Below are 7,342 nucleotides of genomic sequence, written 5' to 3'. Positions count from 1 at the left end.
AAGGCCAAGAATTTACTTCAAGGATTGAGATTTTATTTATACAAGTCTTAGGCTTTATGTTTTATTTTACTTGTACTTTTAAAATAGCTTATACTTGGTTTTTAATTTAGTCCAATATTTTAGTAGGGTTTATTTTGTTGACCTATAAATACTTTTTTCAGTTTGTAAGTTGCAACAACTTGATGATTTCAGAAACAATATTAGGAAGGATATCTCTTGATCTTGGTTCTTTATTCAAAAATTATCAAAGATTCCTTCTTTAAGATGTTTAATATTTATAACTTTGGTTCTTGGTTCATTATAATTGTTGGGATTTTTATTTAATAACTATAATTTCTTGATTTAGGTAATCACTGGGTTAGGTTTCATCAAATTTAATTTTGGATTTGTTGGGTTAAGATTGAATCTTGATTATAAATTATAGGTTTCTTACCCTCTAGATTCATATTATTATGAATCATAAACTAGGAGATAATATTTTAGCAATCAAGATTAAATTATTTATCTAGGATCTCAGCTAACATGATCGAATCAACATGTTAAGTATTGCGACATTTGAACTCAAATTCAAGCCAAATTAATGGATGGCAATATGGTAATTTAAAAAAAACTTAATAAAAAAAACATCTAATAAAAGTGAGAAGTAATGATAATAGAAATGCAACAATTACTCACCATTGAAAAAGAGGAAAAAATTTCAATACTAGTAATACTATGATGAAATTTCCTTGATTTAATGAAACTTATTGTATCATTAAGCTTAACTTAATGAATTTTCATAATGGTATTTGGCTTATCTTAATATTTATACATCCTTATTTTGTGAAGCTCTTTTAAAATTTCAAGTTAATTTAAATTTTAGTAAATATAATAAAAATATTTAGATTACTATAGTGTCTGCAGATAGCCATAGAGTCTTGGTCATTATTAATTATATATATCATGGTCTACCAATAAGACAAGAAGGGACAATGATTTTCATATGATTGAGCCATCAACATCACCCTTGAGACCAACATCATATATGCCTTTATAGATGTTTTGCTAATATTTATATAATCAAAACAACTTTTCTCAACATTGACAAACACATAAATAAAACATTATTGGTACAACTGACCACCTACAAAAAAAGTGTCATCTTTAAGGTGTTCGTTAATCCAAAATAGTGTGCAATGCTTGTATTTAAAAGTTATATCACCAAAGTCTGACATATGCATCATTTCTACATGTATAAGCATTTTTAAAGAAGTCTATGAGGATAAAACAATAAGATTCATCAAAAAATAAATTATAAGAAAAGAAAAAAACATTATATGAAGGCTTACACTCTCAAATCCTTTTATAAAAAACCTGGCTAGATAATCTTGATTATTGAGTAGGTGAGAGATATATGTTATGGTTGACATTGGAAAGTGCGATAGAGGTAGATACAAACCTTTTATTAGTGGAATCATTAGGAACTTGCAGGTCAGATCGATGTTTTTCAACTCTATAAGATGATGAAATGTTTAGAAAAATAATAGGATTGATCAAATTTAAAACATGGTTAGGAGATGATCGACTAAAGTTGATTGTGTGTTATTAAAGGAAAGGCCATCGGCCATGAAAATGGTAAATATTTGATAATAATTTGATTTGAAAGCTTGCCTAGAATGAAATCACTACCGTTGACTTATACGTGACTAACTGAATCAATGATGTCATCAAACTAGTTATCATGTTGTAAACTATGAGAAGGAATATCATATCATAAAAAGTGATCAACATCATTGTGATCAATATTTACTTAATAATTAGAACAATCAATTCTATACATAAAAAAAAATTCAAATCGGAGTTGTTAAGGATTATTTCACAAGGTCAAATTTCATTGTGATCCTGGCTATAACATCAAAGGATTCATTAGGAGTATTCATTTAGTCTATTCTAAGGTCACACGACTAAAAGATTGATGTCTCCTCCCAAGTGCAGGAGTGTCGAAGCAATAGATAACCCGGCAAGACAGGGGTCGAACTACAAGGAGGTTAATTATATAAATTATAGATAATAATAATACAACAACAATAACAATAATAACAATAACAACAACAACAACGATAACAATAATAACAATAATAATACTAGTAGTCGTAGTAGTAGTAATACTAATAATAATAGTAATAGTAATAGTAATAGTAATAATAATAATGATAAAGAAAAAGAATGATAAAAAGAAGAAAAAGATGAGAACTTTGAGATGGAATATTAATGTAAGGATTAAACAATGATAATAACAAATATCAAGGTTAGAGGTTCCACTAATGGTATGTCAAACAAGTATAGTATAAACTCTTATTATTCAATTGGAAACCACACACAAAAGATGTTCCAGTCAGATTATAGCTTGTTAACATGATTACATTAGTCATCTAATTGGACCCTCCTTTGTGTGTGGTTTCCAATTGACTAATTAGAGTTTATACTTTACTTGTTTGACATACCATTAGTGGATCCTCTAACCCTGACATTGTTTGTTATCATTGTTTAATTCTTACATTAATATTCCATCGCAAAGTTCTTATCTTCTTCTTCTTCTCCTCCTTCTTTTTCGTTATTATTACTATTATTACTATTAGTATTATTATTATTATTATTATTATTATTATTATTATTATTATTATTATTATTGTTATTACTATTATTGTTGTTGTTGTTGTTGTTGTTGTTATTGTTGTTGTATTATTGTTATTTATAATTTGTACAATTAACCTCTTTATGGTTCGACCTCGGTCTTGCCGGGTTATTTATTACTTCGACACTCCTGCACTTGGAAGAAGACATTAATCTTTTTGTCATGTCAAATTTTTGCTCTATATAAAAATTGTAGGCCTATGTTTTACCTTTCCATCCATATAAAGTAGACCTAAATCTGAGATCTATAGCTCTAGATATAATCCAATTACCGAATAGTGTTTCGATTTGGAGTGCACCGACATCTCTTTTCTAAGTTTGGCAATCTCTTTGTCCTTTCAATTTCAGTTCTTAAATTCATCAATCAATCCTTTCATTTATGTGATAGGCCTGCATTTAAAATGAACATTTACCATAAATTAAAGGTATCTTATATTATTAGATATATTATTATAAAACATGCTTTAGTTAAGGAATTATTGATATTTCAAGTGCAAAATGATAACATAAAACCTTGATAAAAAAATGCACTTTTAAGTACTAATCATAAGGCCTAAAATGAAGTGGATACAATAATAAGTCTTTGGCTTACTTAAGACATCAATGACATTGTTTCCATAAGAGTTATATATTTCATTCACTACAAGAAGTACTTAATATTATTGAGAACTTATCTTATAGCCTTTGACTTACTGATTTTACAAGGATTTCATATCAAATATTAAGAATTAATTGGTCAGAAATTTATTTTTACCTTACAAGGCATCATGTTTTTATTCAGCAAGAATTTTTCAACAATTATTTATCTTTGGTATTTTTCCCTATCATATACAACAAAGGGTGAAAAATAGTTTTAGACTATTATTTTATTTATTTTTATTATATCTAAACCTTATTTTAATTAGTTTGGGCTTGATTTAAATTGGGTAAATGTCTAACCCATTAGTGTTAGGGTGTTAATTTCAAGATAATAAATACTTTTTGTAAGGATCAAATAAAAAAGATTTGATAATATTATATGCTTGCCGAATGTATTCAAATTCTATGAGCAAGATGATTCTTTAATAAACTAAATTGACATATCGAAGATTAACTAACTTCGTGGTATCTTTCTTATACTTCTCGTTCATAAATTGGCATTCATAGGGTGAGGGTTCTTATTCCAATAGTTTTAGTACTTTAGGACATATTTTCATTGAGTCACACTCATATTACACCTGTTTTGGTTTTTCAGAATTTGTTATCAATCTAGTTATGAGTTACGTGACTATATGATCATGAGATTTGCATCAGTTGGTATCAGAGTTAGGCTCTGAAATCAGGTAGGAACTTTTTAAAAAAATTATTTTCTTTCTGTTTCATAAGTTTAGCTCTTTGTGTTTTTGGCATCTCAGAACAAAACGAAAGTGTTTTTTTTATTTTTTTTATTTTCCTTAAACATATAAGTAATATAACAAGCAAAAAAAAAATAACAAGAAGAATAGACGTTATTTAATCTAGTTTCAATTTTGTTGTGAAAACATAAGCAATAGAGAAATCAAATCAAACCATTTTAAAGTCACTTCAAAATTCATATACTGATTATTTGGGGTAAAATAACATTATATGTTAAATTTGGGCTCTTTTTTATTTCATTTGATTGGGGTTTCGATTCTAAGTTAAATTATATCGCAAACTTAACATACACGAGTTATCAATACCTAGGCATAAGATAACAATTTATAAACTAAAATATATTAGTGATAAGGCACAAGGATACTACATATCAAATTTGAGATTGTTCCAATATCGTTTGATCTGAATTTCAATTCTGGTTTTTAAAATTGTATAACATGTCAAATTCACGTCTAGTTATTAAAACATGTTTAGTACTATTTTTTTAAGTATTTTGATTTTATTTCTTTTATATTTAGGTTATTTAGGAGTCAAATAAGTGTTTTCATTATTTTTTTTATTTTATTTTGAATTTTCATATCATCTATATTTTGTATGAATTTGCTTTGTTTCTCTCGAAATCATAATGATAGTTTTGTTTTGCTTATTTTCTTTATATTATTGATTCTTGAGTCACTTTATATATATTTAGATTGCGTTATGATAGCCATTGATTTTGGTTCATTGATTTTCAATTTTGAAATAACAGTAATAAGGTGAGCTGAGAGGTAAAAGGCATAGTTAATTGAGTGAAAAGTCTTGAATTGTGTGAAATACGGGAGTTATGAGGATTTTTTTGTGTTACTGATTAGTTTTATAGATTTCAAGATATCTGAAAATAATGACTCCACTATATTAAAGGCAGATAACACTTTTCAGATGCAAGCCTTCTCCAAACAACTTGAGGTAATAACTAAGGTGATGAAAGATCTGAAAGATGAGATGACTTTAATGAGACAACAAAATGATGGTGTTCAACATAGAGTTGATCTGATACAAGTAAGGAAAAGAAATTTAGGTCACGAGTTTCAAATACTTGTGATTATAATGCTTTTATGATGATAGGTAAAGAGCACGAGGCAGAACGAATTACAAAGGTTTATAAAGAAATCAATAAAGAATGGATAGTTTTGGTTCAACATTGAAATGATGAAAAACAAAAAAAGAGCATCAATGGTTCATACAAATTACAAAGGTTATCATTCAAAAATATATATACAAATGGATGGCAAGAAGTACTATTTGAAATTATGTTCAGCTATTGCTTTCATACAAAATTGTTAGCAGCAAGTGCGGGCAAAAAAAGAAGCTCTAATGAACTAAATTAACCTACAAAGATTACCTAGCTTCGTGACATCTTTCTTATACTTCTCGTTTACAAATTGGTATTTGTAGGGTGGAGGTTCTTATTCCAATAGTATTGATGTTCTAGGACAAGTTTTCATCTTGTCACATTTCTATATGACTTGTTTTGGCTTTTCAAGATTTGTTATCAATCTTATTATGGGTTGTATGACCATGTGATCATGAATTAGCATGAAAAGGAAAAAAAAACTAAAAGGAGGAAAGAAACAATGAGTTAAAAGGAACAACCAAAACAAACCTAGGTTATAAATGCCAAGCATAACAAATCATGATATAATCATTAGCTGGTCGGACACCTTTTTTCTTGACATTTTAGGTATACATACATACATAGATATAGATGTGTGAGAAAAATATGAAAAATATAATTAAAGTGTAAATGAAGGCTAATCATTATATTTAAACTAAGATAACTAGAAAAGACATTAAAGATACAAAAAACAGGAAAAGTATCAATTGGTGCACCTTGCATGAAAGGCTAAGCAAACCTATACAATCTTATGATATGACATGATATATATGAGTCATATGGTTAATTAAGCATTCATATCAAATAGCATCAATGATATTCTTTAAAAATTAAAATTAAAAAAAAAAAGAATCCTTAACAATATAGTCCTTGTAAATAAAAAGGTATAAAAGACAAGGAGAAAACACATTAAAACACACTCAATGAAAACAGGAGGCCAAATCCTAATTCAATTCAAAAAGGAAAAACCATGTCTAAAAAGCAAATAATTAGATAAACAAAGAAATTTTTTAAATACAAAGAAAGATGCAAAACCCAGATTGAACACAATAAATTATGATGGAAAACTAGACTAGGCATTCCAATAAAAAAAAAAAAAGAATATAAGCTATGGGGATGAATATAAAAAAAATAAGCAAAAGGTAAGCTAGAACACAAAATAACCAAAGGACATCAACGAAGCTTTTAGTGAAACAAAGCATATTCGTATGTTGCATCTAATGTATTGAGCTTGATCTACGTGTTAAAACAAAACAAAAATAAACAAGTGAAAAAAAAGGGGAAAGTTGGATGAAAAAAGCGATAAAAAGGGGAAAGATGTTATAAAAATATTTTGAATATTAAAATAATTATAATAGCAAACTTATAATATTTTAAAAATATTTTTTTATTGATTAAGTTCACACATTTCTATATTAGTAGGTAAAGCATTAACAACTATATTAATGGTAATATGTTGAGTGTTTTTTTTTTAATATGTAAAAAGAAGTGTAATCATGAATAAACATTAATAATTTTCATCATGTGTTTTCATCGATTTATAAAAAAATTGCAACTAAACTTATCTTGGATTTTTGGGTATTTGACTGTCTTTTTCATTATATAATTCATTGTTATAAGCTTTTCTTTTTATTTCTAATAATATCTCATTGCTCATTATACATATTTAACCGACCATATTATAATAGATAAGCTTTTTCAATGAATTAATGAAAATAAAGGATTAAAATAATGAGATTAATTAAAATAACTCTTTTAATAATGGAATAGTAAACACTAAACTGAAGAATAATAGTTATATCAAAACTTAAAAAATGAGCAAACTAAGCACGTCGATGAATGTTTTAATAATTATTTGGGCTATCTTGTGCAAGCAAAAACAGTATCTATCTTTTTCCTTCATTTCCAAACTCAAGAGTTAATTAGAAATTATATTTAAAAAAAAATAGTTTTAGAACATAAACAAAGATTGGCTAAAATTAAAAAAACATTATTTAAAATTAATTTTTTTATATTTTTTTGTTTTGATATGCTAATATTATAAATAAATTTAAAAAAATAAAAAGAAATATAATTTTGATGCATTTCTAAATGAAAAAAAATTTAAAAAGCAATCTCTGT

Source organism: Populus euphratica, unplaced genomic scaffold, assembly GCF_000495115.2.
Source record: "Populus euphratica unplaced genomic scaffold, PopEup_1.0 scaffold377.1, whole genome shotgun sequence".
Classification (NCBI taxonomy): Eukaryota; Viridiplantae; Streptophyta; class Magnoliopsida; order Malpighiales; family Salicaceae; genus Populus; species Populus euphratica.
The sequence above is the reverse complement of the archived record's forward strand: the minus strand, read 5'-3'. Positions refer to the sequence as shown.